The following is a 24,698-nucleotide window of genomic DNA, read 5'->3' as shown; positions in this document are numbered from 1 at the left end:
GGCCCTTGCCATAGAAAAATGTCACATATCAACAAACTTTCCTTCATCCATTTTTGTTTTCTGTTCACTTTGAGACAACACCCTCAGAATCTGTGAAGTCTCATATTCCCAGGTTTGCTTTCCCAGTTTTTTACAGTCCATGTTAGCCAAACCCTTCAGCATTGTTGGCATATAATCCAGCTACACCCTTAGCTGACCCATCACTTCCCCAGGAGGATGAGGCTGAGCTCTGAATCTAGTTGTTGGTTTGGGGTCAAAGAGCAAAGTAGGGGCAGATCCTGAGGAGGGGCAATATTGTCTTGTAAGACACATCTCATTGGAGGCTTGTGCAAAGACTTCAAACAAGAGGTTTCTTTCTTCCAACAATGTAGAATGGAGGCATTTTCAGGTGCAAAGAGTTAAGGAAAATCTGGGGGTTCAAGTTCAAGTGAATCTACCCATATGTTCCCATTCAAAGTTTCAGGGCCCCATTCCTCTATCTGGGCCCCGATTTTGGCATAGGAGACTTGCCTAGGCTGAGAATTCAACTGCCTCTGATGTTCACTCAGTCTCTTATAATCAAGTTCTGTGTCAGTCTGCACTCCACGTTTGGAAGATGAAGGCCTTTTAAAAATGCTTTTAAGGATGCTTTGTGACCCTGACATATTGATTTACATTGGAAATTAAGTGATCTGAACCTATCTTTCTCTTTCCTTAAAGCATCAGTGGTGTTTAGCAATAGTCATCCAAAAAACACAGTCCAGGTGTTCACTAGGATCCCCATATTCTGCAAGCACCAGAGACTTTGCAAAAAGCTGGTGCATCCCTCATTCCAGGGACTGTCAATATTCCACCTACTGCTATTAATGGGGTACTACTGGCCATCCAGCCAATGAGACTCTTTCCTCTTTTATGATATCATCTGTATTTCATTTTTATTTTGTAGAAGCAAGTGTGAGATGGGACTTTTGAAAATTTGATTTATTGATGGAGCACCTTCAGGTGAATCCTTTAATGGAGTGAGAAAAGCAGGTTAAGGCAGAGGAAGACCCAAGGCAAAGATGTGGTTTTAACTGAATTCTGACCTGTTCCAAGTGGGAGGATCTGGTGCACGAATGACACCCACCCTGAGATATCCCACCCTGAGGCAAGGGTCTGGCATTTTGTACCTCTGTATTAGTTATTTGCAGGGTGATGATGTAAACTCCCAGACATTTCCAGGAAAGGTAACTCCTTGCTGCTGAGGCCAACTCCCAAGAGGATGGAACTTTGAGCTGTTGGCATCCAGTACTTACAATAGCTAGGAGAATAGTTGCACTGCCCAGTAAAGGGGATCTAAGCAGGGCACCAACAACTTCTACTATATGGGATCAGGGGCAAAATTTGAGCAGAAACCTGAAGAAAACCTATGTATAGTAGGGTACTTCAAAAAGTTCATGGAAAAAATAGAATTAAAAGGTAGTACAAATCTTTCCATGAACTTCTTGAAGACTCCTTGTATGACTGAGGGAAGAACATTTTAGACAAACTAAAGGGCCCTGAGGTGGAAATATCTAGTAATAATGAGGAGATCTGTGCTGTTGGTAGTGCTGTGAGTCAGGGGCAGAATAGTAGATTAAGTAGGAGCCGTAGCAGGGGCCAGACTGTGAACAGCCAATAAGGCCATGGAATGAACCTTGGATTCTGTTCTGAATGAGATGCGAAGACATGGGAGGGTTCTAAGTAGGGAAGTGACATGATCTGACTTAACATTTTAAAAGGCTCAATCTAACTGCTGTGCTGAGAATAGACTGTAAGGCAGTAAGGGTAGAAGCAGAGAGAAAGGAAGCTTTTGAACTAGTCTAGGCAACAGATATTTGTGGTTTGGATTAAAGTTGTAGTTAGCAGGGGTGATAGAAGTGGTTAGATTCTGGATGTATTTTGAAGGTAGAAAGATTTGTTGATGGATTTGATGCATGGTGTGAGAGAGAGAAAAGTAAGGAAGTTTGGGTCCTAAGCATATGGAAGAATAGGTGAGATAATTAAATTGTGGGAATAAAAGGTTTTTATTTTGAATGGAAGTCAAAAGTTGGTTTTGGCTGTAAATATTGTGCCTCTAGTTGCTAATATTGTATTGTGTACTTACAAATGTGTTCAGAGGGTATATCTCATGTTAACTGTTCTTAACACAACAATTTTTTTTAAATTTAAAATATTTTCTTAATTTTGTTTTTGGAATCTTAATTTAGAAATGCCACTTAGAATCAATTGGAAATTTAGGGTAGGCAGTTGTATATGCAAGTCTGGAATTCACAATTTATTAAAATAATTCCCTACTATTTAACATTTGATTGCTTCCATTTTTTGTTGCTGTTATGAACAACATGGCCATAACTATCTTTTAACATACATTATTGTACATATATTTAGTATTTCAATTTAATTTGCATTTCTCTGATTACTGGTAATACTGAGGATCTTTACCTGTTTCTCTCTCTCTCTTTTTTTTTTTTTGATGAATTGCTTGACTATTGTATTAGTTTGTGAGGGCTGCCATAACAAAGTACCACAGACTTGTTGGCATAAAAAACAGAAATTAATTTTCTTACAGTTCTGGAGGCTGGAAGTCCAAGATCAGGGCACCAGCATGGTTGGGTTCTGGTGATGGCTCTCTTCCTGGCTTGCAGACTGCTGCCTTCTCTCTGTGTTCTCACATGGTAGAGATAGAGGTCTCTCTTCCTCATCTTATAAAGCCACCAATCCTATCAGATAAGGATTCCACCTTATGACTTCGTGTAACTTTTAAAAGCCCTATCTCCAAACGCAGTCGCATTGGGGGTTAGAGCTTCAACATATGAATTTAGTGGTGGGGGGAGAGGGACACAATTCAGTCCATAGAACTAAGCATATTAACTTTTTTCTTAAATATATCAGTTGTATTTTTTCTAGTGTTTGAATTGTGTCTTGACTTTAGTTGAGGAACTTTCCACCATATACGAGTTTAAAATTAACTTCTTAATTCATCTGAATTCAAGTGTGTGATAAGGTACGAGGTAAAGTTCTAATTTGACTCTTTTCCCATGTAGCCTATTATCTTCATACTATTTATTGTAAATTTATCATTTCCACATTAATTTGTAATTACTTATGGTGCATTAAAATCTGTTCCATCAAGTATCTGTTAATGCTTGAGTCATTGCCATGTTGTTTTAACTGTTGTAACTATTTATTTTAATATTTGGTTAGATTTATTATACCTTCTCCCACTTGCTCTTAAGTTTTAGACTTACCTGTTTCATTTGTTCACTTTTATTGAAATGATCTTTAGAATCATTCTGCTAAGTTTTCCTTAAAAAAAAAATCCATTGAAATTTTTATTGTAAAATATTTTATATTTCTTATTAGGGTTGTTCCTAGATAGCTTATAGTTTTGGTTGCTTTAGAAATATCATCTTTTCCTAACCTTTTTTCTCATAAGTTATTTCTAATATCGAGGAAATACACTTATCTGGGTATATTTTTCTATTTTTCTGTTATTTATCATTTTATTAAACTCATGTTATTTCTAATGATTTATAAAATCATGCTTTTGCACTTTTAGGCATATGATAATTTACAAATAGTGATAATTCTGTCTCCTAATAGTTATATTTCTATTTCATATATTATTGAATTAGCCAGATTATCTGTAAAAATAGTCATTTTTAATGGTGGTAGCCAGCATCCACAACTTTAACCTTGCTGTAACATTACTGGCATTTCTGCATCTTTTATCAACATCTGAAACTGGCACTATTGAGGGAATCTGTTCAAATTCTCACATGAAAGTTACGTTTGTTTGTTTTTCATTGAAGTTCCCTGTACAAAGCCTGCATTTCATCAATCCCTTTACTATGTGAAATGTCATGAATAAGTGAAAGGGATCGGTGATACTTTCTATCCCACGCTTTCCAGATGTCTCCAAATGATATTTTTAATAGCATAACTCATTATTTTATTGAAAGTGTTTAATTTAAATCAATAGATATTATTGAGTACCTGTAATATGCCAGGCTCCGTGCCGGGAGCTGAGGATATAGACAAATTAGGCTTTGACCTTAACCTCAACATTTTCTTTCTACTAGGAGAGACAGATACAAACCAATAAACAATAAATTATGGCTTATTCAAGGTGGAGTGGGAACACAAAAGATGTTATAGTCAATTTTACCTTGGTTAGTGAGAGAGTTTTTTTTCTGAGAGGGTATGGAGGAGATAACACTTGAGATGAATCTGGAAAGCTGGGTGGGCGTTTGGCAGAAAAATAAGAAACAAAAGGCTATTGCAGGCAGAAAGAGCAGCATGAGTGTACCTGTAGGTGTGAAATATTCTAGCATATGCAGGACTTAATGGTGACTTAATATTGCTGATCTTGATTATTTAGACATCAAAGAAACAGAACATTGGAATCAAAATAAAATATTAATTATGCTTGTATTGTCTGTCACTTCTGATTATTTGAGATTGTCTTCTCCTCCCAGGTTTTAGTGTAGATCTTTAAGAATTGACTCAAGTGAAGATAAAGTAAGATAACTAAAAGCACTCAGAAAAGTGCTACATAAATGAAAGTAATTATTGACTTCCTATCAATTTTCATTTCCCTGGTTAGTACAGTGGTGGAGACTGCTAATTGTCCCCCAATATTCATTCTCCCTTTCTTATATAGGAATAGATTTTTTTGTTGGGCATATGGCTACCCAGCCAAACACTGCATTTCTCAGGTTCCCCTTGCAGGTATGTAAGGCTAGCCATGTGACTAAATTTTGGCTTATAGCATGTGAACAGAAATGATGTACCCAACCTTTGGCCCATTCATTTAAAAGAAAGAGGCATTTTCTCCCTTGTGTCTTTACATCCTTTCTTCAGATTAGAATGTAGACATGGTGGCAGGAACCGTACAGCTCTGTTGGACAAGGGGGTGGTAGGTAGTGTGTATTGATGACATCAGAGCAATATGTTGGAAGAACCAGGATCCCTACTAATTTTGAAGCTGACTATCCAGATTTTGAGGTGAAAGAAAAAAAAAATTCTCTTTGGTTTATAAGAGACTATTATTTAGGGTCTTTGAGTTACAGCAACCAAACCAGCGTGTAACATAACACAAGCATTATTTCTATTAAAAATTCTGTGAAAAAAAATTCTTAGTGATTAATTGTCAGGAAGTGAACCAACTGATCAAAGTGAATGGCTAATGTTGATGAAGCAGAGAACTCTGCTGTAGTATCTCTCTCCATTTTTAATGGAGACAGTACTTAAAGCAAATTTTACTTTCATAGTTTAGCTCAAAATACACAGAAATATTTTTCATATATTGACAAAATTAAACACTGAAAGAACTGTAATATTCATTATGGGAAAATTTTCTCCATGTGACATAAAAATAATTCCTACAATTAAAAATATATACCAATTAAGCTATTTCTGACCTATTGTTCTTAAGAAAAAGTTAAAAAAAGAAATCAGCTCAACGAATCCAGATGCTCAGGGCCATTCTAAGCCCTCAGAGGGAAGTCTTCTTACCTGCAAGGAGCTGAGTGACTTTCTGCTCAATAATTTTGCTCAGAATGATCAGTAGGAGAGGTTGGCGATTTAACAGATGGCTTGAAAATGCCTTTCCTTTTGACAAGAAAAGCAGAGCAAGCTGAAAATATACTTGGAAATGTTGACATGTAAAGGTAGTACAGCTGGTACACTACTATCCGATGAATCAATAATTAAAGGATGATCTCTATTTTTCTGTGGTACACAAAGCAGTAAATGGCTGCTGAGATTAATTAATAATTGAATTGAAGCTAAGGGCTTTAATCAATCTTAAAAGCTGCTTATTATAAGCATACCACAACCAAACCCACATATCAAAACAGAGAAAAGTCTTTCTATTCAATTAGCAGGTTTGGAAAACATCATACTTACTTTCTGGGAAGCATCCCAGGGAGATGCTGATTAGTCATAATGAAAGACTGATCAAAGGTATAGTTAAAAAAGGAATGTTTTTTAAAATGTCAGTTCAAAAGACTGAATTATGTTTGATAAAGGATTTGAAATGAGTGATTATTTTAGAAATGATGTCATTTAGGTCTTTTTGTCTAATTGGAGATTTAAAATATCTAATGCAGCCAATTGAATCAGATTAGGTTTCTTTGAGACTTTGATGCTGCAAATAAATCAGTAGGCATATGGAGAAGTAGTGTTAGGCAGTTGAGAAAACACCAAAATGGGAATCAAGACACCTGGAACTTGTCCTAGCTCAGTGTTGCCAAAGGTCTCTTCCAGTTCTGAAATTCTGTGATTTCCAAAAGAAATTTCAAACTTGCTAACTATGAAATTTCATTATGTATGCCCCTGAACCTGAAATTTGAAAGGAAAGGGTTTTAGAAAATTTAATTTGCAACCCGTTATGATTCAGATCTTAAAACTCAGACCTCAACCTAATGAATGAAAGAAGACATTTTCTGATTAGGATTGATAAAGAGCCAATTATCAATGTATCTACCTGATTGAGACCATTCATAACTGCAAAACAATGCTATTCTAGGAGTGCAAAAGAGGTTACATCTGCTTTTTATATGCACAAATGACTTGTGTTCTATTAAAAACCACAGCTTGCTCATAAGTGTTACGAATAGCATAAATAGATTTTCTTAGACATTTAAGAGGGAAATGGTACTTATAACACTGGAATGGTGAAAAAGCATTTGATTTAGCAGAAAGGAATTTTTATGTTTCAGGTTTTACAGGCTTTTGGTTTTTAGGAGAACTTCATTAAATGGATTGTAACCATATATTCTCAACTCACAGCCTACATAATAAGCAATTCTATAAAGTCACCTTTCTTTATATGATTGCAAGGCATTACACAGAGTGGTCTAGTGTCATTACTATTCTCTACTTGTGGTTGCAGAAGAATCTTGTGGAGATCTCAATTCTCTAGTTGACTACAGAACACTAAGTGAGGAAGATAGGAGACAGTCCATCATGCTTCTGTTCACATGACCTAATGGTTTATTAAAAATAAGAACTGAAAGATAATAACTCAGAATTTGTCCTGGAAGTAGAGTCACAACTCAGTATATTCCTTCCAGACTCCTTTTTATGATGATACTAACTTTATTTCATTAGTAGAGGAGAATACCCCGAAGATTGCCCTAGTACTTGGCAACATTCAAAATGGTGCCAATCAGAAGCAGCTACTTCTGTCAATCTTTAGAGGCAGTAATTTAATTAAAATGAATTTTCTCCCTCGAATCTCATATTCCATGTCAGTAGTACTATTTATTTGCCAAGATATTTTTTAAACTGAGTTAGACAGATGGTTGTCTCTCTTTGAAAGACAAGGCAAAAAGCCAAAATTTTAAAAATGCCAAAATAGCATGCTTCATTAGAAATAGGAATTTTGGGATTTCCTATATTTATTATATATTATCTGGAGGCTCAAAATACACTTTTTGCAGAAAAATAAGATTATAAGTCCAAGTTTATAACATTCAGACTCATTCCTTACCAAACCTGAAGCTCAAAGGAGTACATGGATAACATCAATGTGAATCACAAGTCACTGTAATGGATCTCAATCAAGGTGTTGTGGGTTCACTTGTGCTCCATCAAAAGAAATACTAAAGCCCTAAGCCCCAGTACCCTATAATGTGGTCTTATTTGGAAATAGGGTCTTTGCAGATGTAATGAGGTCATACTGGATTATAGTGCACCCTAAAGTCAGTGATTGACGTCCTTAGAAAGAGAAAGAAATTTGAAGATGGACATATACATGGGAGGAAGGCCATGTGAAGACAGAGGAAGATACTGGAGTGATACATCTATAAGTCAAGGAATGCCAAATATTGCCATCAACCACTAGATGCTAGGAGAGAAGGATGGGACAGATTCTCCCTCAGGGCTTCCACTGATGCTTTGATTTTGGACTTCTGGCCTCCTGAACTGTGAGAAAATAAATTTCTGTTGTTTTAAGCCACGTAGTTTGTGGTACTTTGTTAGAGCAGCCTTAGGAAACTAGTACACACAGTATTTATGAAAAGAGCACTCAGGGAGAGAATGAAGAAATTTACTTTGAAGATCATGTGCCTACGTAATTCAATTTGTGTAACAATCTTTGATCTGAGGACGTGTAAAGACAATTTTACCAGATTGTGGTGGTAAGAGGAGATGGCTTATTTTATATTTTATTTTATTTTACTTTACTTTGGGAAGGCTCTTTGCCCTATAAGCATCTACTTTACATGAATTAAGAACTTTGGCAAACTTAAATTCTTAGTCATCTACCAAGGATTTCGTACTTCCAAGAATATGAAATCACTTTGAAAGTAGAGGTTATCAGAATGGCGTGGGAAACTCAGGCCACAAAATGTTTTTTTCTGTGTGTACTTAAGTATCTATCTGTCTTTCTATCTGATTTTGGCTTTTTTGCAATGTAGACTGCTCTGTAATTGGAATAACGTTCTTAGTGAAGTTTCCTATTCCACTTGTAGTGACCTCACGTAACCACTCCCATATTCATTCTGTTTTTAATTCTCTAGCTGTAGATGTAAGAGTATCATAGTGGAGTCTGCTAACAAATATTTGTTGGATGCCTATTATGGCACAGATACTTCCTGGGTGCTAAGGATCCAAGAGGGACTTGGTCCCTGTTGTTAAGGAACTTACATTCCAATTGGGAAGACAGACATTAAAAAGCAAGTAAATGATATTATTTCTAGTACTGATAAGCTATAAGAACTATCTTACTCTAGTAGAATGTGAGCAGGCAACCAGGTTAGCTAGGGTGGTTGGGAAAAGGCTTTCTGGGGAAATGGAATTTGAATTGAGACTTGAAAAATGAGAAGGAGGCAGCCATGCAAAGATTTGGGAGAAAAGTCATCCAAGCAGAAGGACTTTATATCAAGTTACTGAAACAGAAGTAAGCTTGCTGTGTAAGGAGAACCAGTCTGACGAGAATATAATGAGGGAGAGGGTGGAAGGAGCTGAGAATAGAGAGAGAGGAAGAAGCTACACCATACAGGTCCTTGTAATCCTTGGTAAAGAGTTTAGATTTTAAGTTTCATGGGGAGTCACTGGAAGGCTTTAAGCTGGGAAGCACTATTAGCAGGCTGATGTTTTCAAAAGATCACCCTAGGTGCTGTGAAGAGGACAGGTCATAGGGGAAAATGAGTAGAAACAGGGACACAAATTAGGGGAATATTGCAGATGAGAGATGATAATGACTTGGATTAGGGTTTTAAAATCCAGTGAAGATGGATTTGAGACATTTTAACAGTGTAAGTAGTTTGGGAAATACAGTCTTGGAGGTAGGACGGGACTTAACTGATGATGAGATCTGAAATTTGAAGGAAAGAGAAGATTCAAGGATGACTTGTACAGTTTGGCCTCAAAGGGTGAGTGTTGATTCAAATGTAGAAGGCTTAGCAGAGAGCAGATTTAGAAGTGAAACTATAGTCTTATTTGGGCTCTAAGGTCAAGAGGTCTATCAGCTGTCCCAAGTGGCAATGTGGAGAGGTGAGTTGGATGCATTATACGATTTCTGAAGTTCGGAAAAGTAGTTCAAACTAGAGCTATAGATATGAGCGGCATCTGAAATAGAAGATATAGGTATAGATGGTATTTGAACACATGGTACTGGATGAAATAACTTAGGGAGAGGGCATACAGAGGAAAAAGGACTAAAGAAAGAGTGCTGGGGCAGTCCAACTTCAAAAATCTTATCTAGGAAAAACCAGCAAAGGAGACTGAGAAAAAGTGCCTAGTGAGATAGAAGGAAAACCAGACAATACCTCAAGGAGAGCATTGTCATCCATTGCAAGTACTGATGATGAGTCAACAAAATTAGATCAGAGATTTCACCATTGGCTTTGGTAAAATGTACCTCTTTGGAGTTTTTGGTAAGAGCTCTTTCAAGACAAAGAAGTTGAGTTAGTGAGTATAGGTAAGTATTTGGAGTAGTGTTTCAATACAGTGGATTAAAAAATAAAATGAAGATAAAGAAGTTGAATTAGTGAGCATAGACAAGTATTTGGAGGAGTGTTACCATTGAAAGAGAATAGATAAATGGAGGTTTTTTGATTTGTTTGTTTATTATGTTTTTAAAATGAGTGAAACTGAGGCATATTTGATTGGTAATTGGGTTGGTTAAGCAGAGAGAAAGAAAGTGATAACTCAGTAGAGAAAGGATGTAATTACAGGAGCAAAGTCCTTGTGAAAGTGAGAAGAGTGAGATTCAAGGCACAAGTGAATACACTTCTTTTCTAGTAGCAGCAATGCAGTAGAGTATGGGGTTTAGAGTCAGTCTCTAGAGACAGACTTCCTGGGTTCAGTCAGACCCTGCATTTGCTGCTTGTTGTTTTGTACCCTTGGACAAATGATTTCATTTCCTCATCTCTAAAATAAGGATGAAATAATAGCATATAGGGTTGTCATGCATATTAAATAAGGTGAAATGTGTGAAGTTTCATAAAGTAGTACCTGGCACACAGTAAGTCCTCAATAAATGCCAGCAGTTGCTATTGCTGCTGTTGTTATTTTATGGGAACATATGCAGATATGTTGGTAAAATTTTTGATGGATTGCTTTTTCTATTTATGTGAAGAATCTCATTGGTATTTTGGTGAAGGCTGTGTTGAATCTGTAGATTGCTTTGGATAGAATGAACATTTTCATGATGTTAATTCTTCCCATCCAAGAGCATGGTATGTTTTTCCACCTTTTTTTGTCCTGTGTAATTTCTTTCAATAGTGTTTTGTAGTTATCATTGTAGAGATCTTTCACCTCCTTGGTTAAACTGATACCTAGATATTTTATTTTTAGGGGGTGACTATTGTAAATGGGCTTGCTTTCTTGATTTGATTTTCTGCTAATTCATTATTGGAGTATAAAAATGCTGTTGATTTTTGGGTGTTGATTTTTTGTACTGCAACATTACTGAAATTGTTAATCAGCTATAAGAGTTTTTTGGTAGAGTCTATAGGTTTTTCTATATATAAGACCATGTTGTCAGCAAACAAGGACTGTTTGACCTCATCCTTTCCAATCTCGACACCCTTAATTTCTTTCTCTTGCCTGATTGTTCTGGCTAGTACTTCCAATACTATGTTAAATGGGAGCAGTGAGAATGGGCATCTTTGTCTTGTTCCTGTTCTTAAGGGAAAAGCTGATGATATTGGCACTTGGTTTGTCATAAATGGCTTTTGTTGTATTGAGATAATTTCCTTCTATATCTAATTTGCTGAGAGTCAAATGCCTTTTCTGCAAAAATAGAGATAATCATATGGTTTTTGTCCTTGGTTTTGTTGATGTGGTGTATCACATTTATTAACTTGCATATGTTGAACCAACCTTGCATCCCTGGGATGGATCTCACTTGCTCATTGTGTATAAGTTTTTTTTTGATGTGTTGCTGTAATCTGATTGTGAGTATTTTGTTAAGGGTTTTTGCTTCCAAGGTTGTTAAGGATATTGGCCTGTAGTTTTCCATAAAATTTCTAAAGGAAAATATAGGGAAAAAACTCCAGGTAATAGGACTGGGCAAAGATTTTATTAATAAGACCCCAAAAGTACAAGCAACAAAAGAAAAAATAAATAAATGGGATTATATCAAACTAAAAAGCTTCTGCAATACAAAGGAAGCAATCAACAGAGCGGAAAGACAACCTATGGAATGGGAGAAAATATTTGCAAACTATACATCCAACAAGGGATTAATATCCAGAATATACAAAGAACTCAAACAACTGTACAGTAAAAAACCAAATAATCCAATTAAAAAATGGGCAAAGAAGATGCATAGACATTTTCCAAAGGAAGACATACAAATGGCCAACAGGTACATGAGAAAGTGCTCACCATCACTAGTCATCAGAAAAACGTAAATCAAAACCACATTGAGATATCATCTTACCCCAGTTAGACTTGCCGTTATATTGAAAAGACCAAAAATAACAAATACTGGCGAGGATGCAGGGAAAGGGGAACTCTTCTATGCTGTTGGTGGGACTGTAAATTAGCACAGCCATTTTGGAAAACAGTGTGAAGGTTTCTCAAACAACTACAGATAGAGCTACCATATATCCAGCAATCCCACTACTGGGTATATGTCCAAGGAATGGAAATCATGTAGAAGGGACACCTGCACTCCCATGTTCATTGCAGCTCTGTTTATAATAGCCAAAATATGGAACCAACCTAAGCGTCCATTGATGGATGACTGGATAAAGAAACTGTGGTATATATACACAATGGAATACTACTCAACCATAAAAAAAGAATGAAATTCCGCCATTTGCAGCAGCATGGATGGGTCTGGAGAAAATTATGTTAAAGTGAAATAAGCCAAACAAAGAAACAGAAATACCACATGTTCTCACTCATAACTGGCTGCTAGAAGGAAGGAAGGGACTAGGGGAGGGAAGGAGGGAAGAAGGAAGGAATGAAGGAAAGAAAGAGAGGAAAGACCACAACAATGTGTTGAACTTTCAGAAGAAGAGAACAAACCTAAATATACTAGGGATGGGGGGAGGGAGGAAGGGTGTTTGGGAAGTGACAGGTCAGGTAAAGGGCATGAAGAAATATCACGATTTGTAAGAATGAACATGCTAATAATAAATTTAAAAATTAGTAAAAAAAATGAATATAAGGATATGATTGAATACAACAAAAAAATTTTGATGGGAAGATGAGGCAGTTAGTTGTCAGCTGATTGTACCTATTATGTCTAAGAAGAATGTAATGAGATTATCAGAGGGATCAGTGAAAACAGGGTAGAAAATTTGAGGAGAGAAGATATTAAGTGGTTATTTTTCTCCTAATCAAATGCATTCTGATATCAGTAGAAAGAATCCAGAGCTGGGGATCCTATATCACTGAATTGTTATGAGGAACAAATGAAATAATGTCTAAGAAGTACTTAGAATAAAAAGCACTGTATGAATCATATTATTATTTTGTTGTCACAGCTAGTTGTAAAGTGAAATGTTTCCTTAAATGATTGGGGGGCATCACGTAACAGGTTTGATATTGCTCCGTGGATCATTGGCTTATTTTTTAATGTTCCATAGACACTGACTATATTAGAGGGTGTCTTTTCTTGTTCGTATACATTATATTTTTAATAAGTTCGAGGCAAAAAATAAAGTCTAGAAATTCAACATGAATTTAGGTAGTGAAGGATTGCAGTCTCAAAATATGGAATATACCTCAGCCTTTGGGCTTCTTTCATACTCCAAACATGATTATTTAGCAGGCTAAGTTTATTTTAAAACAAAGTTTAGGTATTCTTGTTTGTAGCAAATAAATGGCATGCAAAAATCCTGGCAAACTTACCATTTTGACAACATGAAATTTTCTCATCCAGCTGGTCATTAGGCCTTTCCAACTGTCAATGTCTCTTGCAATCTGCTTTAATAGTAGCATATAATTAGCTTTATACAGATCAGAGACATTGGGGGGTAATATTCCAATGCAAATATCAAAATCCCAAGAAAGTTAACTCAAAGAGACATATGTCCCCACCATCCTTCATGACAGTCTTTAGCTCTGAAGGCTTTAGCAATTGATTGGTGTAAGGTACTTTGAATCATAATATCAAAATATTGTAATTAAATACCTACTGGAGTTCTGGTAAATATATTCAGGAGTATGATATAAATAGCAGTATGTCATTAATGTACATTGCTTGTCTTCACATATATAGCTAAGTAACCACCTCAGAGAAATGTGCCCAATAATTGTAGAAAAATAGTTTCTAATGGTATGGAAAATTTTTCAAGATTTGTGTATATGAGGAAGTTCAAATCAACACAATTTTATTTGTAAGGTAGTGCATCGCCTGATTAACCCATGATTAACCTCATTTTAACATATATTAAGTTATGTACACATTTCCTCACCTATATACATAGACACATGCAGATTCTCTAGGACAAAAATATGTCGCTTTTAAAGTGAAGAAGATTGTTATTTTCAAATAGAATTGGAGGCATCCTTATATCTCTTGAGTTAAGGAACTCCATTTGGAACTTTAGGATTTCAACACCTAATGTCTTTACTTTTCTTTTAACAAGAATCCCTTCATCCTTAGTAGTTCCACACCACCATAGCAACGTTTTTGCTTTCATGAAATGTAATCTTTGAGAGTGCCTAGCAAGTAGAAAGATAGTCGCCTATTCCCCAGATCATTTAGAAGTATTTGTAATAGTTCTATGTGAAAGTGCTGTCTAAGCACAGGCCTAATGGAAAAACTGTGAACAAGACAAGGCAGTATACAAGCTATGACTTTTCACTAACAGAAAAAAGAGAGAAAGAACCCTATCACGTGTGTCATTTGTAAGAGTTTCATAGTTTTTTGCACCAAATTAATTTGTGGGTTATCAATAATTAAATATTCCTGTTAAGTGAAAAATAAAATCTACCAGGCTTCATAATCTGCCCACAGGAGACTTGATGTACTTGATGTTTGGCAGAGCAAGTCCGAGATGCCAACTGTGCTTCTTAGATTATAGCTTTGCCAGGCCCATGACGCCAACTCACATGAGAGTGGTGAGTTTACCACCTCTGCTGAAGACTCTAGGCTTGGCTTTATTACAGCTGCTTATGATAAATTGGGCAATAACGAGAATCCATTGGCAGTAAGAAGGAAACTGCAGTCTGGAATTTACATGTGAATATCCTGAGTGAAAAATGTTCACTAATAAAGTCTGAAATGTCAGATGGGATTTTTTTATTCCTTTAGAGTTTTTCATAAGCCCATTGCTTGTGCCTCAGAGAGTTTGCAAGAAATTCCTAACCGGAGTTTCTCATTCTCCATCAGTTTATTTGTGTCCCTTGATGATTATGCTCTTGTCATAAAACCATACTCATTTTCTGGCTGAGGACCATTAAATATTTGTTTGCAAAGTCGTTTCTGTTCCTGTATACACCACATATTCTAGCTCCTGTTAAGTACTGTAGTGGACCAAATTAGAACCTGAAGGACAAGCATTCTCACTCATCTGTAATGCCCAAGTGATTGAGATTTTAGGCAAGTCAGGGCAGGAAAGGGCAGAGCAGGGATGTTATATTAATATCCCCATTTGATGGTTGAAAAATTGGGCACCCAGGAAAGATAAGTGGTTTGGCTGAGGTCATACAACTGGTTCCATTCAGGTAAGCATTATGAAAACACAGGTCCTATTTTCTAGTGTTTTCCATAACTCTTCTTCTTTTCAATATCAGATGGCGACACAAGTATATCTTAATTCCACCTCTGAGTTCAGGTATATATTCTGTGTAGAAAATGCATCTCTTTAGCTTCTGTGACTTATAGAATATGATGATTTTCTTGCTATAAATGAACAGTAACATATATTCCACAAATACCATGCAATGGACTGAATGTTTATGTCCCCTCAAAATTCATATGTTGAAATCCTAATCCTCAAGGTGATGGTATTAGGAGGTGTGGCCTTTCAGAGATGATAAGGTCATGGGAGCAGTACTGTCATGAATGGGATTAGTGCCTTTATAGAAGAGGCCCAAGAGAGACCCCTCATCCCTTTATGCCATGTGAGGTTACAGCAAAAAGATGGCTATCTAGGAAGCAGGCCCTCACCAGGCACCAAGTTTGCCAGCACCTTGATCTTGACTTCCCAGCCTCCACAACTATGAGAATTAAATTTCTGTTTAAAAAGCTACTCAGTCTATGGTATTTTGTTACAGCCTAGATGAAGACATGCCGCAACATGGGAATTTATTAATGAATGATTTAAAATCCTCTACTAAAAAAAGTGATTTTTATGAATATTTCAGTGATTTGGCCATAACATATGGCACTCAACTGATGATTCAGCTGTTATGGCTGATAAGCTGGGTGTCCCTTGCTTCCCTAAGAATTTTTACTAAAGCTGCATACAGTACTCAATGTTGTTTACTTTGGTTTCACATACCTCGAGCAAGTGATAAGCATGTATAAATATTGAGAAGATTACATATCTTCCAATCACATAACACGTATAATCTTCCAGAGATCAGCATAATTTCACTGACTTCACTTCTGTGGGACACTATTATGCAGTGGTTAAGTTCATAGCTTAGAGAATCAAATGGACTTGGATTTGAATCTAAGAGCAGCAACTTGTTAGCTTTGTGTGCTTGGGCAAGTTATTTAACCTCTCTCGATCTTCATTTTCCTCATCTGTAAAATGGGGGAAATACTGGCACCTGCTTCAGTGTTGAGGAGAGAGGTAGCAATTTAATTATTGTAAAGGGCTTGGCAAAATGCTAAGTGTATAGTATATAGTAAATATATAAACAGTAGCTGCTGTTGCTGCCGCCACCTCTGCAGCTGTTACTGTTGTTATTAAAGGATCATTAGAAATCCCAGAGAAGCAAACTGGGAAGGGGAAAGGACAGGCAAATAATAAGGGATATGTGATATATCTCCTCTGTGTGTAGTATAAGAGAATGATGACTTACTAGTCAATTTCTTCAACTTTCTCACATAATTCTGAAGAAACTAAAGTGCCCTTTATGGTTTCTCAACGACTTCTCCAACTCTTTGGGGCAATCAGGGTTATTATATAAAAGGCAAAGCATGGTTTTACAAGCATTTTTGTTTTTCTTGTAAAGTATCACGTGCTTAGGAGAAATTTTATCAAAAGGTGATGATTCACACATTTCTAAATCATCCCAACTGATTTTGGAGAAGCCTTTTGATATTCAAAATCTTTTTATTCTTCTTATAACCATATACTTTGCTATATGTAAAATTTGGTTATTATATTTTTTAAATGTATTTAACATCAAAGATTCGATTTGAAACTCTGAATTTGTGGATTTTTGGGGGTGGGGGGAAGAACGGGGAGAGAAGGGGATGTTTTGGATATTGTAAAATGAATTCCCAACCATAAGAAAGAATTCCAACAGACATGGAATGTCTACGAGTGAGGTGATTATACAATGGAAACTGGTTGCTTGTCTCTTTATTCTCTTGAACACCCACAGAACACTCAGAAACATCCATCTGAAAGGTATTTTAACTAACATATTGGCATGGGATGTCATGGAGTGTCTAAGTGACAAAGTAATTGTAAATTGATCAGACTGGTATAAACATGTAAAATATTATGAATACTGGTGTTTATGGCAAGCACCTGATACTCAGAATTATAGAGGAAATTGAAGCTCAAATATATATATATAATTTGAAGGTCAAAATATGTGGATAGATGTGAATCACCAAGAAACCCATGTCTTGTCATGGACATTATAATAGCTTAAAAATGAACTTTTGACTGCAGAAATACTCTTTGCTTGGTACAAGGAGACTCTTCTATTTATTATTTACCAGAACCTCAAATCCTATTTAGTGGCTAAAAAGTAATAGGTCTGGTCCTCTGATTTCGAGGGTAATCAGGTAGGTACTTTCTGACACACAATGAGAAATAGACTTCTGCAAAGCCTTTACCAAGATTCTGTTCTAAGGTCCTTCCAAGAAGAAGGTCTGGTTATTTCCCCTAGTCTAGCAGCCCATATTTTTCTAAGGGTTCCTAAACATGTTAGGTATTAGTTAAAATAATGAAAGCAAGTCACAGGCAAAAATGCAGATGGTCCAGGGTTTTGCCTTTAGAAGCCTGATGTTAGTAATAAACCTAAAGTAGACCAATCTCTCAAGAGAGCATTTGCTTTTAACTAAATCATAACAACAAAAACATAATGGCTGTTTATTAGGTCTCAGTGATTAAAAAAAAAAAATCACAGTTTTTGAAATACCTGAAGTCTGCATGACCAGCATATTCCCTCTCTGTAGGTACTTATATGGAACCTGAGTTAGAGTCTGAAAGTAGCTTGGTGAGAATGTAATCAAAACAAGGAGCATTAGATAGTTTGAATTTTTCATGTTGCCAGGCTAAGATAGATAAGCACAATAAAATTGACCTTACCAGTGGTAGTAAAATTCTTGACTCTGTTGGCAGCAATAACACTGCCTGCATTTCTGCACTAGACATAACTGTAAATACTAGGTTACTTCACAAAGTTTGTAGAAAAAATAAAATGAAAAGATAAAACGAACTTTTTGAAGTACCCTCTTATTAAAAGGTTGTCATTCAAGGCCATTTATCTCCTGGGCACTGCTTGTATGGACTCTGCCAACCTTTGCCTCTGTGATGCTCTTTTTCCTATTTCAATGTCTCGCCATTCCCCTTCTGATGTTCCTTAGATTTGATAATAAACTGAAATAAATTAGAGTCAAATTCTGTGGGCTCTAGAGTTGCATCAGTCAGGGTCCCAGGAGGAAATAGTACACCTAAGATTATTTAAATGAGAGACAGTAGTGGATTGATGTGAATCACCAAGAAGCTAGCAACAGTTAGAAGTTGTTAACCACCACTAATCCTGGAGGGAGTACAGCAGCTGAGTGAAAGCAAGAACCACGGGGGGGAGACTGGCTGGCAAGAACTGTAATCAACAGAGGGGATTATGTACCACTGGGGACAAAGTGCTGAAGTAAGGAGGGCTTGGTGAAGAAGGACTCTGACATTTTTCTTCTTCTAATCTAAAATTTCCTGCTTGTGCCTCCTGTTTATCTAACCTAATGGAAAGTCAGCTGACACAGGAAGATGGATAATTCAATCCACAGAAATCAGCCTCCCAGGGAACAGAGCAGGAAAGGGAAGGGGTGGAGTTGAGTATTGGTGGTGGTTGTGCAGGGGGGAAAAAGATAACAACCAGCATAGCAGCTATGGTGCATCTTTCCGGAGACGTTTAATATCTATACTCAGGCTCACTGTGTGCTGATCTTATGTACTCTAAAATGAAAGTGTAGTTTATCTCATATCCAATGAGTCTTTACTGTGGTCTTCCAAGCATAGAAATCATAGGCTAGAAAATTAAGGCTGGTTTGTTACTGGGACCGTGAAACTGGTGAACATTGGGAGCAGATGTAAAAGCCAAAGCTAAACTTGCTTATTCCACAATCTGGAGCAAAGTGTAGGTGTAGAAGAGGCAAAGATGATGAGGAGGAAGAAGATGGACATGGTGGTGAAAATATGTGTGTGATGGGGATGCAAGTAATCTGTGAGCCTGAATCATTATTGCATACCAAGACACAGTGTTTTCCTTTAATCTCGAGGGAACTAGTATTACTGCTGCCCTACACACCCAGGAAATTATGAACCAGGAGAGAGAAGAAAGAGAATTGATAGTACTTTATGGAAAGTCAAAGCCACTGCGTGATTTCTAGGGAGAAAAAAGAGAAATGTTGGCTTTGACATAGCTTTCAAATAATCAGTTATCAAAGGAAGTCCACCACTACCTATAGCTGCAACATGCAATGATCAAGGAAGGGAAGATTTACATAAATAAAGAAATTCATGTGGGCAGCCTAGCAGGAAAACAACAAAACAAAACTAGAAACAGAGGGCATGATTGAATTGTGTTGGTCCGATGAGGTTTTCCAAAGCACCTATATTTTTTCTTTTTTTTATCTTCTATCTTAAAATTGTAAAATCACACTTTGCTTTTTACCAAACAAACAAAACTGTAACTTATGTTTCACTATTTAAATAGCTTATCATATGTGCTTTTGACAGTTCTATTACATTTCTGAAAGGAGTTGAAATTCTTTTTGTCTTGTTTTGTTTTTGGACAATTGGGGAAAGGGAATGCATGCCTCCTCATGATTCTTTCCTTTGTATTTTGATAGGATGAAACAGCCAGTAAAATGACAGATGAATAATTATTTCATATCTACCATGTGCTTAGCACAGACCTGGGTTCCAGGTGTTACAAAAGCACTATTAAATGTGGTCTTGCCTGAAGTTGTTTATGATCTGACCTTCAAGAGAAGCATACACATATGACATTAGGGATTATGTAAGATAATGTAGAATTAAGTACCAAAATGTGTGATAAACACTGTGTCCACCTGGCAAAATTATCCTAAGGCACTGGTAAAGCTTGATCCAAATATGAGTGACTGCAGCCCAGGACGACATAGATTCAAGAGGCCTTGAATCATGTTTTCTGACTTGTAGGCCAGGTTTCAGTATTTTTATAATCACAGAGCAAGAGAGAACAAAGGGGAACAGAGTGGACAGCCCCTTAATTACCACATCAGTTTTTCTATTGGTTACAAAGCATTAAATAGGTTAGTGATTGGTCTTTGGTTACATCCTATGTACAGATATATGAGTAAGGGTCACAAGATACATTTCCTGCATTCCTAAGTTAATATATAGCTTTTAGGTATCAGTAAGCCTAGTTTTATATTAAAAATAGTCTTGTGGTAACAGTTCCAGGATGCGATGGTTACCCTATCTCAGACCCCTTGAGGCTTTTAGGAATTTAGCTGACCTCAGAGCAGATTTCTGGTTTATAAACTGTAAGTGCTGGAGCATTAGTAAGGGCTGGAATACTTAGGAAAGATGGCATGGATAAAGTGGAGCTTGGTTTAAACTCTGAAACAAGATTTGCATAGGTGAAGAGGATAGGAAGGAGATTACCAATATGAGGTCTATCTTAGTCATAAATGTTGTAAATCTTTTCCCAAGTCACCCCTTCTCATTTGATTTTGCTTAGGGTATTCCTAATATGCAGACATTTAAGCATTTGTAAATTTAAAGTTGTAAATCCTTTGTTTTGCAATTTATTTTACTGGTTTTATGCTTAGAAAATCCTGCCATATCTAGAGTGTTAGATATCAACTTTAATTTTCTTTTGAAATTTTTAAGTTTATGTTTTTTTTTTTGTTTTTTTTTTTCCTTTTTGTCTTTTTTCGTGTCCGGCAACGGATCGCAACCCTCAGTGTCGTGCCCATACCGGACCAGGACCGGCAACGGGATCGCAACCCTCGGTGCTGTGCCTGCACCTCGCTCAGCCAGTGAGCGGGAACCGGTCTGTATGTGGGATCCGAACCCTCGGCGGAAGCGCCACCACACTCCCAAGCGGCACACTGTAGCAGTGCGCCACCGGGCCGGCCCTAAGTTTATGTTTTAACAATTGACTTTTTAATGTGTCAATTTATTTTCATGTATTTTGTGAGATAAGACTGCAATTTTTTAAATATATTGATTTTCTAGAACATTTTATGCACTGATTCATCACATCTCAATTGTTTGTTACACATACTCTTTTGCATGTTAAATTTCAATGTCTGATATTTCCAAATAGCTAGAGGAGAGGATTTGGAATGTTACCAACACAAAGAAATTATAAATATATGAGGTGATAGATATCCCAATTACCTTGATTTTGATCATTACACATTGTATACGTGTACATATATCAAATTATCACAAGTAACCTGTAAATATGTACAATTATTATGTATCAATAAAAACACTTTTTAAAAAGCTCAGTTTATGTTAGGTTTGTTTCAGAGTTAGATTGCTCTTTATCATTAATCTGTTTTTAGGATCTTGTATGAGTACTACTTTTAGAAATTAGTTTATATTTGTAATATACTTTAGTATCTGATTTTTCAGACATTTATTTGCTATTTCTGTCTGATTATTTCCTAGGAACCCTTGAGATCATTTTGTCAATGAACAAAAAAATTCCCTTATGATCATTTTTTAATTTTTTCATTACTACATTTCACTACTATTTTTCACTTTTTTTCAAGTGTAATCATATCCTCCTACGTATAACCTGTACTCTAGCTAAACTCAATTTTTGTCATGTCCTTGCTTTTCCACTCTGATACATTTACTCACTCTATTTCTTTATCTTTACCTGTTGAAATTCTAGCCATCCCTCAAGGCTCATTTCAACATTATCTCCTGATCTTTGATGAAGACTTTTCCTGATCAGCCTGTATTGCTGTGTTTATTCCTCTCATGTAACAACAATTTTTGCATTGTTTTACATGCAAAACATGTTTTACATGTAAGGTATTTAAGAGCAGAGGCAGTGTCAAGTTAATCTTTGTTTCCCCAGTAACAACTAACATAGTACCTAGGATGCCCGCCTTTGGTGTAAAGAGCCTTGAGACTCCTTAAATACTAGCATAGTGAGTGCAGAATTTTTACTAGTATGATTGACAACTGAGGCATCATTATAATAACTGCTAATAGAAACCACGGAAGCAAGTGCTCCTAGGAATAAGGATTTAAAACATCAGTGGATGTTTGAAACAACATAGATATTGTAGATATAGAAAAATCTAACATCATAGGACTCTGACTTTCCCTTACAGGATGCTAATGATTTTACTACCCTTATGAGTACCTTTTTTTTTTTTGATGAATCACCCATCTTATAAAACTTTTTAAAAAGTTATCCTCAAGTTCTATAAAAAATGAAAAGTGAAGATTCTGTTCTCTTCTAATTTGGTACTATTCACAGCATGACTCCTGGCTCGTTACTTATACCCTAGTAGGTATTCTCTATCACAGGATCTATTTCCAAATTACAAGAGGTAATATACATTTTAATTGGATCCCTGTTATCTATCTAAAAACTGCAAATGAAATAATTACTTAACATTCTGCCTTCAAGATTTTATCCATTTTTAATGACTAAATTCTACTTTCACGTTAAAAAAGTTCAGCACTTATCAGCAATTATGAATATAAAAATAAAGTCTAATTATGTAATGAAATACAGTACATAAAAATGGTGCAGAAATATAACTGGTGGTTAATTAAGAGATAATGCCCACAGTACTGAATAGTGTTATAGTATAATCATCCTTTGGCACACATATTTAGGTGAAGGAAAGTCATTATTTTACTTTAAGAAAGCAATTTATAAACATTATATTTATTTATACTGCAGTTTGATTTACAGGAATGCCACCAGGTGACAAAAAGAAGGAGGGTTTTGTAGAACAATGATGTTCTAGCTCCCATACTTCCCTCAACTGATGCCTTCCTGTCCTTAAGCAAAACACTTTACCTTGTCTTTAGTTTTCTTATTTGTGAAATGGAGAAAACATCTCTGCTTTAATTACTTAATATGGTTTTGATGATTGCAAAATAAATTAAAAGATAAGAAAGAATATTGGTAAGTTAAGCAATGTTATATAAATGTAGGGGAAGGTTTAAATAGCTCGTGTGCACACACACACAAAGAATAGGCATAAGCTGCACTGGCATTGGTCTGAAGAAGTATAATTTTAGTCAATTATCAGACAGTATATGCTCCACCATAATTTTCCCAACTATTCCTCAGGATACCTTCATAGACACATATATGATTAGGAAATAGTGTAAAACAGAGAGCCCTGAAAGTTATCCAGTGCTGAACATAATATGAATTTCTGATGACTTGTACGATACTTTTTTTAGATCACTTGTAAGATGGATTCCCTAGATCATTTCAAAGATTTAAAAATTGTAATTTTAGTAAAAAGAATATTTTTTACTTTCTAACAAAGGATTATAAAGAATATAAAATTGCATGCTATAGAAATATAAAATCAGTCTAATAAGGTGACCAAATCTAGCACAATTAAAACTGTCACTGAATTGAAGTGACTTTCAAAATGTACTTTGTAATGAATCAAAGGCTAGCTCAGAAGGCCTTTCTATGTGTGTGCTAATATTTTGTTTACATATTCATTACTAGTTATTTAAAACAACTAAATATCTGGTATTTATAATAACTCTAGTTTTGATAGATTGGTCAATGATTAATATGTTGTTTGGCAATCAGTTATAACAACAGCAACTGTAAAGAATCAACAGTCATAATGATCAATGAATGAGTATACATATGGTACTAGGAATCTGTAGTGTGTTACAGACCAGATACCACATAATGAGGGTTTAATAGAAGTTTTTTAGGGCAGGCCTGGTGGCGCACTGGAGAGTGCGCCGCTTGGGAGCGTGGCAGCACTCCCGCTGAGGGTTCGGATCCCATGTGGAGACCAGTTCCCGCTCACTGGCTGAGCACGGTGCGGGCGCAACACCGAGGGTTGCGATCCTGTTGCCGGTCAGTAAAAAAGACAAAAAGGAAAAAAAAGTTTTTTAGATGAATAAGTAAATGAATAAATAAATGCTAAAGATTCTTATCATCTCCTTCAGAAGTTTTGTTTCTGTTTTTCATGTATTGTATTTATCCTATCTTGCAAAAAATAGTACACACTTATACTTTCAAATACATATGTATACAGACACACAATCTCATGGAGCCAGATATATTTTGTAATTCAGAAATTTTTTGAATTTCAGAAAAGTAATATGGAGCGTGTACTAATATTGGGTAGCAACTCAAATGGGTCTGAAGCAACACCTGAAAATAATAATAATGATAAATTAATATGTCCTTAGTTAAACATTTAAATATTGGCAGTAAATGAGAAACAGAAAGACAATAAAAAACTTTAGTCAGTTAAGTTCATGTTTTGCTGACTGGATAAATTGGGTACGAAATTTGGAGAAAGTTTTTTTTGCTTTCAGAGTACTCTGAATTTTCCAGTTAGGGATGAAAGTTAGTGGACCTGTAGTAGTTCCTAAGGAGGGTAACTGAAATGACAAGTATGACTATGCTGGCCTCCTTTCAGTCTCTGAGATTTTGTTTTTGTTTTGTTAACCCTTTTTTTGCTAGGGGAAAAAGGAGTTGAGTTAACATGAGGGTCCTTTGGAATATGGAGAGGATGGTTTGGAGTCCTATTGATGAAGAGCATGCAGGCAGAATTAGAAGAAATTCTTTTTTTTTTTTTTGGTGACCAGTAAGGGGATCGGAACTGGCCATCCCTATATAGGATCCGAACCCGCAGC

At 36.1% G+C, this 24,698-nt stretch overlaps 1 pseudogene; it reads right to left on the bottom strand.

Annotated features, from left to right (window-relative positions):
- Nucleotides 1-398: 398 nt before the first annotated feature.
- LOC103593406 overlaps nt 399-24,698 on the bottom strand; it is a 107,295-nt pseudogene continuing 82,995 nt past the window's right edge.

The sequence above is a fragment of the Galeopterus variegatus genome, unplaced genomic scaffold (assembly GCF_000696425.1).
Source record: "Galeopterus variegatus unplaced genomic scaffold, G_variegatus-3.0.2 Scaffold1341, whole genome shotgun sequence".
NCBI lineage: Eukaryota > Metazoa > Chordata > Mammalia > Dermoptera > Cynocephalidae > Galeopterus > Galeopterus variegatus.
Note: the sequence above shows the minus strand (reverse complement) of the source record. Positions and strands in the feature narration are given on the sequence as shown.